This window comes from Bos grunniens, chromosome 10 (assembly GCF_055505025.1).
Source record: "Bos grunniens cultivar Pamir isolate PY7600 chromosome 10, Bosgru_T2T1.0, whole genome shotgun sequence".
NCBI lineage: Eukaryota > Metazoa > Chordata > Mammalia > Artiodactyla > Bovidae > Bos > Bos grunniens.
In genome coordinates, this window is record NC_141174.1 from 7,070,581 (window position 1) to 7,084,431 (window position 13,851).

The window sequence follows — 13,851 nt, forward strand, 5'->3', positions numbered from 1 at the left end:
CACTCCAGTATTCTTGCCTGGAAAATCCCATGGATGGAGAAGCCTAGTAGGCTACAGTCCATGGGGTCGCAAAGAGTTGAACACAACTGAGCGACTTCATTTCACTAGGCTTGATCTATAAACAAGTCCATGTGTCTGTGTAGATAATTGTGTAGAGAGGTAAAAACAGTCATTCAAGACAAAAACACTAATGTTGACCAAAATGCCACATTTTATTCTTTTTTGAAAGAAAAATTATAGCTATACCATTTAATTTTTCACATATACACTTACCTCCTGCTCCCTCATAAAATGTTTTTGGCTTAGGACGTAGCTCATTAAGATTTGAATTTTAATATGATTTGAGCAAAAATTCAAAGAATATTATTTTCAAAGTTTATTTTATATTCATATATATGAAATGCTAATATTACATGAGTTAGATGAACATCGTATGAATCATAAGAACATTATATAAATTATAAGTATATAGGAAATTGCTTACAAGGCCTAAAGTATTTTCTTTTGAATAGTCTCAGAGGTGGTAATACTTAGTTCCAGAAAATCAGTTTCACCCTTAAAAGTTAGTCCATCTGTGAACATGTCTATTTATCTATCTATACACACACACATAAGCGTACACACAAACACACACACTGATACATCGTTGTTGTTGTTTAGTCACTAAATTGTGTTTGACTCTTTGCAACCCCATGGACTGCAGCCCACGAGGCTGCTCTGCCTATGTGATTTCCCAGACAAGAATACTGGAGTGGGTTGCCATTTCCTTCTTCCAGGGTTCTTCTCGATTCAGGGACTGAACCCATGTCTCATGAACTGGCAGGTGGATTCTTTACTACTGAGCCACCAGGGAAGCCCACACTCATATATATATATACACATATATATGCACACAAACTAGTCCTCTCCTTCTATATAGGTGTGTATTTGTTCATGTAAAGAAACAGACTTCTTGAAAGGTCATTATTAGCCAGTGGAAAGAAGAACTGGACTTTGCAGCAGAGGATTCACTTTTAATTCTGGCCCAAAGCTAAAAGTGGCTTTGGCTGCAAAGCCTAAAGCCCTCTATCTTCCTCTTGCCTGGTTTTCTTGTTTATTTCATCTGGCAGTTAAGGGCATGAACCTAAATGACTCTTCAGTTCTGATATTCCCTAGTTTTTTTTCTTTTTTTTTTCCCCTCTCAACATAGAGCACACTGAAGAGAACATTTCCCTGCCTCAGCTTTGAATTTATCTAAATCTTACAAGGAGATAGTTTTGTTTATAATTAGCTAAGGTTGTTGTTCTGTGTCTGAGAAGCCAGAGAACAGAGAAATACCCAGCTGTCTTTTGCACTTCAGTCATCTCTCATGGCATGACATTTTGCTGAGTAAAAGTGTAAATGAATCAAAGTTGGACTTTGTACTCTTTAAAATTCACATGGGGTCGCATACTGGGAAAGATGTGTTTTAGTCTTAAAAACATTTGAAAAAATAATATGATATCTGCTAAATATCAAATAAAATAGTGTGTCTTCAGGGGTGAGTGAGTTTGTGTGTGTCCCAAAAGCTTTGCATTTACATGCATATATATATAAAAATAAAATCATAAAATAAACTTTTTATTAAAAGTATTGGAAATTCTTTGTCCAAGGAATATTCGATCCTTCAAAATAGTCATCATGGGAGACTCTATATTTATTCCAATCAGGTTGTCATCACACAAAGCAGTTCAGGAATTTCCTTTTTTAGAATTGCTTACAGTGGTTTCTTTTGAATATTCTCAGTGGTGGTAAAACTTTGTTACAGAAAATCAATTCCATCCCTAAAGGCTAGTCCAAATATGATTTGAAGTGGTGTTAAATTTGGCATAATGCCTGTCTGCTTAGTCCTCACTGAAGAACTTATTCCTGGCAGCAACAGCAGCAGAAGTACCTCATTATAAAGCTTTTTCACTTATAAGAGGGCCCCATGGCATGGATCCCAAAAGTCATGTTCTGATAAGCCCCATTTGGCACATTGGTAAAAAATTAAGTACACTTTATGCTTTAAATTAGAGATGGGAGTGCGTTGGAATGTGAGAAATATTTCTTTTCGATTTGGAATGCAAAGTCATCAATCAACTATTAGATAAATGATGCATTTACTTTAAGTCTGTCGATAAAAAGATCAATTAACATAACCAGGTCTTCTCCGTAGGACAACTTGGATAATACTTTTCCCTGACCCTATTAAGAATTCAGAATTTCTTTTTCTCTAGTCATCTAATCAAAATATCTTCATTTTAAGAAAAAATATTAATAGATAATTGTAAAATGATAGAAAAATGTCATAGAACAAGGATCCTAAAACTCTTGCAATTTCCTAAGTGGTAAGAGGATTTGGTGGAGAAGGCAATGGCAACCCACTCCAGTACTCTTGCCTGGAAAATCCCATGGATGGAGGAGCCTGGTAGGCTGCAGTCCATGGGGTCTCGAAGAGTCAGACACGAGTGAGCGACTTCACTTTCACTTTTTACTTTCATGCATTGGAGAAAGAAATGGCAACCCGCTCCAGTGTTCTTGCCTTGAGAATCCCAGGGACGGGGGAGCCTGGTGGGCTGCCGTCTATGGGGTCGCACAGAGTCAGATACAACTGAAGCGACTTAGCAGCAGCAGCAAGAGCATTTGGAGCATCTTTTATTCTAAAATTTAGTCTTTGACTTGAGTTCCTGACACGGAGATCCTAAATCCTTTGGGATTTCCCAGGTGATGAGAATGACTTTTGCTCTAATGAGGCAGCTCTCGGTAGGCTCCTGGATAGATTCAGGATGCAGAATGATCATCAGACCAAGTCAAGATTAGACACATGATATTTTCAGCCCCACCCCCATCTTCTAGTAGAGGGAGAGGTGCTGGAGCCTGAGTTAATGATGAATTACGCCTCCATGATATTTCCCGATTGGGGAACACATCTAGGTGCGGGGAGGGTGTTACACTCAACTTCCTAGGGAACTTGCTCTGTGTATCTCTTCCTCTGCTGTTCACCTGTATCTTTTATCATATTCTTTATTATATGTTTGTGTGTTAGTTGTTCAATCATGTCCGACTCTGAAACCCCATACACTGTAGGCTACCAGGCTCTGTTCATGGGATTCTCCAGGCAAGAATACTGGAGTGGGTAGGCATTCCCTTCTCCAGGGGATCTTCCCAACCCAGGGATCAAACCTGGGTTGATCCCTTGAGTCTTTTTGCATCACAGGCAGATTCTTTACTGTCTGAGTCACCAAGGAAGCCCTCTTTATTGTATGATAAATTAATGTAAGTAAGTATTTCACTAAGTTCTGCCAAATATACTGGCACATTATGGAAAACTGGGAAGTTGTGGGAACCCCAGTTCATAGTTGGTTGTTCAGAAGTAGTGGCAACAACTTGTTACTAGCAATTGTCATCCAGAAGGGTGGTCTTCTGAGATCGAACACTTAATTTGTGGGAATCTCATGCTAAATCCAGGTAGATAGGGTTAGAATTGCATGGTTACTCAGCTTGTATCCAAGAACCAACTGCTATGGGAATTAACCCATGAATCTGGTGTCAGATGACCTATGAGTGTAGTATTTGTGAAACAGTAAAGGGAAACACAAGAGTTTTTCCTATACAATTTTGAATGAATCCATCAAATTTCCCAAATATGGGAAAAATCCCATATCTAAAAATATTCTCTCTATTCTCTTGACTGTAAGATACTTCTGCTGTTAGATTTCTTAAAAATGGAATTCAATTTCTGTTCCAGTTACAATTTCCATGGGGTTTTCTGTTCTGATTAAAGGCAACTGTATTATTCTAGTCAACTAGAGTAGAAAAATCTGTCATTGTAACACTTTCCCCTTTCTCCTGATGTCTCAGTTCAGTTCAGTCACTCAGTCTTGTACAACTCTTTGCGACCCCATGAATTGCAGCACTCCAGGCCTCACTCCCACAGTTCACCAGAATTCATGTCCATCGAGTTGGTGATGCCATCCATCCATCTCATCCTCTGACATGCCCTTCTCCTCCTGCCCCCAATCCCTCCTAGCATCAGAGTCTTTTCCAATGAGTCAACTCTTCACATGAGGTGGCCAAAGTACTGGAGTTTCAATTCAGCATCAGTCCTTCCAATGAACATTTTGGAGCCCCAAAAAATAAAGTCTGACACTGTTTCCACTGTTTCCTCATCCATTTCCCATGAAGTGGTGGGTCCAGATACCTAGTCAGTCCTTAAATGTGCTTAACTTGTCCTGACAGCAGTTTGCAAACCTCTTTTCCCCTCACTATCCTTCTTGTCTAGTATGGACTGGTCATTGCCTTTGTTGTTCAATTGCTAAGTGTGTATGACTCTATGCAACTCCATGGACTTGGACTGCAGCATGCCAGCCTTTCCTGTTCTTCATGATCTCCCAGAGTTCTCTCAAACTAATGCCCATTGAGTCAGTGTTTCCATTCAACCATCTCATACTCTGTTGTCCCCTTCTCCTCCTGCCTTCAGTCTTTCCCAGCATCAGCACCTTTTCCAGTGAGTTGGCTCTTCACATCAGGTGGCCAAAGTATTTATTGGAGATTCAGCTTCAGTATCAGTCATTCCAATGAACATTTGGGGTTGATTTCCATTAGGATTAACTGGTTTGATCTTGCTGTTCAAGGGACTCTCAAGAATCTTCTCCAGCACCACAGTTCGAAAGCATCAATTCTTCAGTGCTCAGCTTTCTTTATGGTCCAAAGCTCACAACTGCACATGACTACTGGAAAAACTGTAGCTTTGACATACAGACCTTTGTCAGCAAAGTGATATCTCTGCTTTTTAACATACTGTCTAAGTTTGTCATTGCTTTATTCCAAGGAGCAAGAGTCTGTTAATTTCATGGCTGCAGTCACCATCTGCAGTGATTTTGGAGCCCAAGAAAATAAATTCTGTGACTGTTTCCATTGTTTCCCCATCTATTTACCATGAAGTGATATGCACCTATAAACATGTATTAATACAATGACATACACTCTTTACCAGTCCTTCCAATTTTAGTTACCATTATCTTCCTTCAGATATTCTACATTCCATGTAAATTATTCTCATATTCCTGTTCCTATGATATTTTTGTTATTCCCTCAGCCTGAAAGTACCATGGTCATTGTATTTCATGTTTATCATTTTTTGCTTTTTTCAATTCCATGTTTTTTTTAATTTTTAAAAATACAGTTATGATGTTTTATCTCTAATAAACCTTCTTTGTCTTGCTTATTTGGAGGATCTGTCTTCATCATCTGATTCATACAGCAAATGGATTTTTCTCTAGATTTTGCTCACCAGATTTGTTTCCACCCACCCATGTTTTGTATTTTTTTTTAATCTTCCTTACTATAGGGAGAGCTGATTGAGGACAGGAACAAATCATTCTTTATTTTTTTTTGAACTTTCCTGTGTCTTGCACAGCATCAATTCAGTTCAGTTCAGTCACTCAGTTGTGTCCGACTCTTTGCAACCCCATGAATCGCAGCACACCAGGCCTCCCTGTCCATCACCAACTCCCAGAGTTCATTCAGACTCACATCCATTGAGTCAGTGATGCCATCCAGCCATCTCATCCTCTGTCATCCCCTTCTCCTCCTGCCCCCAATCCCTCCCAGCATCAGAGTCTTTTCCAATGAGTCAACTCTTCACATGAGGTGGCCAAAGTACCGGAGTTTCACCTTTAGCATCATTCCTTCCAAAGAAATCCAGATCTCTTTGCAGTCCAAGGGACTCTCAAGAGTCTTCTCCAACACCACAGTTCAAAAGCATCAATTCTTTGGCGCTCAGCCTTCTTCACAGTCCAACTCTCACATCCATACATGACCACAGGAAAAACCATAGCCTTGACTAGACGAACTTTTGTTGGCAAATTAATGACTCTGCTTTTGAATATGCTATCTAGGTTGGTCATAACTGTCCTTCCAAGGAGTAAGCATCTTTTAATTTCATGGCTGCAGTCACCATCTGCAGTGATTTTGGAGCCCAAAAAATTCAAGTCTGACACTGTTTCCACTGTTTCCCCATCTATTTCCCATGAAGTGATGGGACCAGATGCCATGATCTTCATTTTCTGAATGTTGAGTTTTAAGCCAACTTTTTCACTCTCCTCTTTCACTTTCATCAAGAGGCTTTTGAGTTCCTCTTCACTTTCTGCCCTAAGGGTGGTGTCATCTGTATATCTGACGTTATTGATATTTCTCCTGGCAATCTTGATTCCAGCTTGTGTTTCTTCCAGCCCAGCGTTTCTCATGATGTAGTCTGCATGTAAGTTAAATAATCAGGGTGACAATATACAGCCTTGACGTACTCCTTTTCCTATTTGGAACCAGTCTGTTGTTCCATGTCCAGTTCTAACTGTTGCTTCCTGACCTGCATACAGATTTCTCAAGAGGCAGGTCAGGTGGTCTGGTATTCCCATCTCTTTCAGAATTTTCCACAGTTAATTGTGGTCCACACAGTCAAAGGCTTTGGTATAGTCAATAAAGCAGAAATAGATGTTTTTCTGGAACTCTCTTGCTTTTTCCATGAGCCAGTGGATGTTGGTAATTTGATCTCTGGTTCCTCTGCCTTTTCTAAAACCAGCTTGAACATCAGGAAGTTCACGGTTCACATATTGCTGAAGCCTGGCTTGGAGAATTTTGAGCATTACTTTACTAGCGTGTGAGATGAGTGAAATTGTGTGGTAGTTTGAGCATTCTTTGCCATTGCCTTTCTTTGGGATTGGAATGAAAACTGACCTCTTCCAGTCCTGTGGCCACTGCTGAGTTTTCCAAATTTGCTGGCATATTGGGTGCAGCACTTTCAGAGCATCATCTTTCAGGATTTGAAATAGCTCAACTGGAATTCTATCTCCTCCACTAGCTTTGTTCGTAGTGATGCTTTCTAACGCCCACTTGACTTCACATTCCAGGACGTCTGGCTCTAGATGAGTGATTAAACCATCGTGATTATCTAGGTCATGAAGATCTTTTTTTGTACAGTTCTTCTGTGTATTCTTGCCACCTCTTCTTAGTATCTTCTGTTTCTGTTAGGTCCATACATTTCTGTTCTTTATCGAGCCCATCTTTGCATGAAATGTTCCCTTGGTATCTCTAATTTTCTTGAAGAGCTCTCTAGTCTTTCCCATTCTGTTGTTTCCCTCTATTTCTTTGCATTGATCGCTGAGGAAGGCTTTCATATCTCTTCCAGCTATTCTTTGGAACTCTGCATTCAGATGCTTATATCTTCCCTTTTCTCCTTTGCTTTTTTCTTCTCTTCTTTTCACAGCTATTTGTAATGCCTCCCCAGACAGCCATTTTGCTTTTTTGCATTTCTTTTCCGTGGGGATGGTCTTGATCCCTGTCTCCTGTACAATGTCACGAACCTCCGTCCATAATTCATCAGGCACTCTATCTATCAAATCTAGTCCCTTAAATCTATTTCTCACTTCCACTGTATAATCATAAGGGATTTGATTTAGGTCATACCTGAATGGTCTAGTGGTTTTCCGTACTTTCTTCAATTTAAGGCTGAATTTGGTAATATGCTAAATAAATATATGTTTCATTAATATTCATACCTAGATATGACACACACAATGTTTATAGTCTTAAAAAGTTTCTCAAGCAGATGGCGGTTGCTGTAGGAGTTCAGAAGCAGCGGGTCGAGAGAATGTCTGATGCTCATTGCTGTCACGTTTATTCCCTTCCACCCAGAGGGGACACAAAGAAAGGAGCCTAGAGTCTGAAACCTCTCCAGTTCCGCTAAGTGCATATTGTATCCACATTAGCCTAAAAAACAGCTGAATGTCTCAAAGCATCAGTTTTCTCTTTTGTAAATGGTGATGATCTACTATATATACTATTGTTACTAAATCTACTCATAGGGATTTGTAAAAAAAAAATATATGGGATGACATCCAACATCAATTGATAAACTTCAAAGATAAATCTTTAACGAAACTTGTAGTTACAAATTATCCATCTCTTTAAATTTATAGTGTCATAAATGTCAATCTCCTATTAACAAACTCGTCTGGTGTGATGCTGACCAAAGGGGCCATTATCTCTTTTTTTCCCCATTCCCTTGTAATCTATGTATCATTAGTAGTATCCTGTGTATCACAAAACTTGAAAAGTCATTTATTACCATTTTCAAAATGAGACTATGTGAGAAATCCATTTTATTTAGGGCTAGTGTGCTGATATAGTATCTATTATTTCCCCCTAATCAGTATGAGCTGGAAACAGCTCATTTCTTCTCCAAATGCCACTAAGTGTCAATTATCACATACATGAATTTTATTTGAAGCTACACTTTTAACCAGAATATAATTTGATTTCATATTTGTCTTTGATTTAGCTATCAACAAAATGAAACTAATAGATAAGCAGAAGGAAAAGATGATTGTGTTTTAAATTAGTTAAAAACTAATTAGTTAAAATTATATATTTTTAATTAGAAAATACTCTAATGAAAAGCATACAAAGAGTATTTTGCTTAACTTTATGTAAGAAAACCCCTGAATTTTTACTGATACTGTTACATATTCTCAGCTCTTGACTCTTGCTTTTACATCTAAATCTTCTTCCCCTCTAGCCTGTTTCAAAGTAAATGAAATACAGCCATTTCCTAAGACATGTCAAAAGAGAAACATGTAGAGGGTAAAATATGTTATTTGAATTCAGGTAACTGTCTCGAGGTTTTTGTAGTTGTTAAAAGTCAGGTCCTGTTTTTTTTTTCCTTTTTTTTTTTAAATTTTGTTTTATTTAACTTTACAATATTGTATTGGCAGGTCCTGTTTTGAATGGCCCATGTGGTAAGGAGAAATTTGCTAAGAGGCTCAGTCCCAACCATTGGTAAGCGCTAAATTTCAGAATTTGGACTAAAATTTAGGGCATCATTCCTGGAATTGGTTATGCATTATCATCAGTGGAAGAAATCAAAAAAATAGAAGAACTAGGATAATATGAATTTAATTTAGGCCAAGTGTCTGGGGGAGGGAAGGTTGAGGTGGGGATGAGGGAATCTTTGAAAGAAGGAATCCTAGACACCAGATTTTACATTATTATCACCAGTTCTAGGATTACAGCAGTTGATTCTGAACTTACTGATGTTCTGGAATGGTAGTACCATTCAGGTATCAAATTCAACTAAGAATGTCTGTGATGGGAGGGGAAATTTTAGAGGAAACTCATTCCTGAATCTGTATTGAACGTGCAGTGTTACTGAACCGCTTTGCAGGAATTAGGGTTTGTGTGTGTTCAGTGATCTGGCCAGTTCTCCCTGTGCTCATGCTGACAAAGAAAGCGCTGCTGCCTACTCTGTCAGAATAGACACTTTCCTGTCTAGGTACACTGGTAATTAAGAAGAACTGGCAACTAAACTAAAATCCAGCTTTATCGATCTGAAAGGTTTGTGATAATTTTTGACTGACATCAAAATACCTCTTACATATTTGTTTTGGTAGGCACTCACTGTTTGTGGGAAGATGTGTAAAACTTGTCCAACCTCTTTTTCTAGAAGTTTTAGATAGTTTTGATAGTTTCTTCTGTAGAAGGAACTTTTAACTTAACACGTTTTGGTAAACAAGAGGGGTCTATATAAAAAATTTTGTTAGTTTCCCTAAAAATAAGTTTTCTCTCAGTTCCTTCCTTCTCACTCACACATGCACATGTTAGTTTGCAGATGTGTGAAATTTTATACGATTTTGTTTGTATAATCAAGTGGGCTTCCCTGGTAGCTCAACTGGTAAAAAAAAAAGAAAAAAAAAATCTGAAATGCAGGAGACCCCGGTTTGATTCCTGGATTGGAAATACCCCTGGAGAAGGGAAACGCTCCCCAATCCAGTATTATGGCCTGGAGAATTCCGTGGACTATATAGTCCATGGGGTGGCAAAGAGTCGGACACAACTGAGCCACTTCACTTTCAATATATAATGTAGAAAACAAAACCTGAAGACTAAAATTAAAAATAAGTGTGATATCATTAATTTCACATTCTCATTGGAATTTTACATTAAAGCCAGCACAAAAGTTAATGAAATACAATATAGAAAGTGTGGGGAAGGGTAGGTAACAGTTTTATGTTATTTTAGATCTTAGATGCATTTTAAAAGTTTACTTGTGAAGAATGCATTTGTTTTTATGACTGTGTCTTGGCTGTGCCATATAAATCATTCTCTAATTAATGATCAAAGTAAAAAAAAACAATTAAAATTGGTTGTTAGGATGAATTGATCTAGTTTATTAAAATAGATCAGTCATTTCTATCAAAACAGTTAATCTGGGAGACCTTAAATAAATATTTTATGGGGAGTTACCTTTCATATTCAAATCAGAAGACCATCATACATCATTTGTGGCTGAAAGCTTGATTTTTCTTCTGTCTTTTGGATTGTTTCTCTGTAGTCTGAGTAAATTACATCATTAATCACATATATCTTAGATAAAATCACTACTTATATAGCCAATGAACTAGAATCCAGTCTGATATACAAGAAATATTTTCCCCAGAATACTTAATAATCAACATTCAACGACTGAGACAAAACTATAAATGGCACGTTTGATTTCTGCAAAGAACAGTCTATTTTACTAGCAGTTGTTAGATAACAGGAACTTCATTATTTTTTCTGCTTCCTCTTGTGGTTTTGTTCATTTACTGTTTGAAAATAAAGCATGAAAAACTCTAATAACATTTTGGTATGATTTGTTATTCACAATTTATATCTTATATTAACCAAAACAAAGGACTGAATTCAGGCTGATGATTTCAAACAATAAATTTTAAATTATAGAGGGCTGTCTTTAGTGTGCTCATTGAGATTGAACTACCCACCAAAATTCAGTAAAAGCTGAAAGAAATTAATGAAGTTAATAGAGAAAAAAGTTTTTAATTACCTTGCATATTAAGAACAAAATTTCTGAAAATTGTTACAAACTTAGTATTTACAGATATAATGACAGGGAGCAACAAACCTGTGCTTTTAACACATTAGAACAAGATTACATAGGTAAGCTGAATCTTATACTAAGGCAATCTTATTTTAATTTGGATTATATAAAGTACTGGAACAAAGTATGTATTTTGGTCTCTCTCTCATTTCTCTCTTAGACCTTGCTTATACAATTACTCAGAGACTTAAGGGTCACACGTACAGCAGCAGGTCTCTAACTAACCGTTCTGTTACTCTACCGTTTCTACATTTTGTACACCTACTATCAGATATTTGAACTGCATAAACTCCTTGAATGTATATAATTAGTTGTCAACCTCACAGCCACAGATTCGACATAGGATGTACTTTTTGAATCTCCAGTAGTTTAGAATTGCATGAAATTCAGTTGAAATGTAAAACTAAAATAACTAGAAATTTGAAGCTTTGGAAATGGCTGTGACTATATTTGGGTTTTATCTAAAATGAATTTTGGGGGCATCATCAGAGGAAAACACGTGTTAGCCACCTTCCACTCTGTCTCCAACACATGTTCCTTGGTTCTGCCACACAGTCATGCAACAGCAATTCTAAATAGCATATTCTCTGCCCCCAAACATAAAATATTTTAAAATCTCCTCTCTTTCTCTTTATAAAAGAATATTATCTGTAACAGAAACATGAAGAACTTCTGTGCTCAGAAGAAAGTCTTATGCCAACATCATATGGTAATTAGATTGACGTACGTGACTATATCTGGAGAAGGCAATGGTACCCCACTCCAGTACTCTTGCCTGGAAAAATCTCATGGGTGGAGGAGCCTGGTAGGCTGCAGTCCATGGGGTCGTGAAGAGTCAGATAAGACTGAGCGACTTCACTTTCACTTTGCACTTTCATGCTTTGGAGAAGGAAATGGCAACCCACTACAGTGTTCTTGCCTGGAGAATCCCAGGGATGGTGGAGTCTGGTGGGCTGCCGTCTATGGGGTCGAACAGAGTCTGACATGACTGAAGTGACTTCGCAACAGCAGCAGCATGTGACTATATCAACTTCCAGACATATGCATGCAGTTAATAACTTTTAAGTTTGGGAACAAGATGGCAGTATCACTCACAAAAAAGAAAGAATTAATTTATTCTGGTAAAAAAATATTGACAAGGAAACTGATTAAAGGAAAGATAGCAAAAATTACCTAGAGAAGACCAAATCAATAGAGTCTGAGGAAGCTGACATTTACAAAATTGTTTCTTGTCCCTAATTCCATAAATCTGAGTGTACATGACTACTTATACATGTACACACCAGGACTCTGAAATCAAATAAACTTTTAATATTCTATCATAGCTTTTCTGAGTCCAAATATGCTTTAGGTTGTTTCTAGGTACCAGATAAAATTAATAACTGTATTTTAGTATTGCTTTTGAAGATTGAAGGCTAGGAACGGGGAAGTGAAAAAGGCAGCATTTCTTACTTTCTTTTTCACAATACGTCATTCCTCTGTCTTCTTTGCTAACAAATTTTACTGGCAGTTTGATATGACAGATCATTGTGAGTGGGTTAAGCTCTTGGGACAGTTTCTTCCTTTGGGACTTCATTCCTCCAGTTACCTGAGAGATGCCCAGAGGAGTGAGCCTGCACCTTGATGTAAATCTCTTCCGTTGAAGGCATGAGGGAAACAGAGTCACCGCTGTGAGTTGTGTAAGAGGCTTTAGAAAACAGGAAGAGCTGACAATCATGAAATAATCTTCAGGATGGACCTTTTCTCTCTGTGTAATGTCCTGTCCTGGCTAAACACTGGAAAAGATTTAAATCAGAGCTTAGCATTTTGTAGCTACCACTTAAGAGATGTATTTGGTTGGCCAAAAAGTTCATTCGGGTTTTTCCATAACATCTTACAGAAAAAAAAATCCCAAAGGAATTTTTTGGCCAACCCAGTATATCCTGAGAAACCAAAGCTTTGAAATATATTCCTCCACTGACTTTTAAAATAGTGAACAAGACAGGAATTAAGATATGTCATTTCTTGGACAAAACCACTTCACCTGCAAAATAATCTTTGTAAAGACCAAAAACAATAGAATCTGTCCACATGACAATTCAGACGTTGTGAAAGGAGAAAGCTGATAAAATATGTATTCCAAAGAATTCAAAATAACTAAAGTATCATTAAAAGTATGTATCATTTAAACAAGACTGTTAAAAGAATAAATAGCTATTATCATTTCTGAAAAAGACTAGGAAATAGAGTGCCTTACTTATGCATAGAGTAATTTGAAATGTTACAGGCATCAAACATTAAACTATTTCAACAATGTTTAAGATAATTATTTAAAAATGATTAAACAGCCTCCCTATTATTATTTTAACCCTGTGTCCATGTTACTGATACTTACATGTATCTTAAAGGGTCATTTCATGCCACTTAATGTGACACAAATCTATACCTTTGATTAGAAAAGCAGTATTTTATCTGTCAGTAGTACATCTGGTTTTTCCCTCCTGGGAGCTCTCGAATTAATGGTTGAAACCAAAAAAAAAAAAAAAAAAGAAACAGACAAATTTGTTTGCTCAGTTCCTCTAAGAGCTCAGTTGTCCTCAAAGAGTTGTCTCTGGAAAAGCAACACCAGCCTCACCTAAGCACTCATTAGAAATGCACAGTTTCAGCCCTGCCTGAGATCTACTGAATCAGAAATCCTGGGGATGGAGGCCAAGAACAAAACCTCCAGGCAGTTCTGATATAGGCAGAAGTGTGAGAACACACATCCCCAGGTGCTTAACCATCTGAACTAAAATGGCTCCCTCACTTTCTCAGGCCTGAACAGCCAGCCCCACTCTGCTAAACCACTAGGTACTCCTTTCCTTCCTCAGCATCCTGTTCAAATTGTATCTGCATCCCATCTCTAATTCCAAAAAATGCAACCATAGTAACATGCATTA

General features: G+C 37.6%; 1 long non-coding RNA gene across 5 annotated transcripts in view; it reads left to right on the forward strand.

Moving 5' to 3' along the window:
- LOC147363893 (uncharacterized) overlaps positions 1–13,851 on the forward strand; it is a 207,239-nt gene that overhangs the window by 106,853 nt on the left and 86,535 nt on the right. For 2 of the 5 annotated variants that reach the window (XR_015133598.1, XR_015133593.1), the window contains one exon: positions 8,772–8,835. The exons of the other annotated variants lie outside the window; for them this stretch is intronic. This is a non-coding gene — a long non-coding RNA (uncharacterized LOC147363893). The remainder of the gene's footprint in view (positions 1–8,771; positions 8,836–13,851) is intronic. 5 annotated transcript variants of the gene reach the window in all.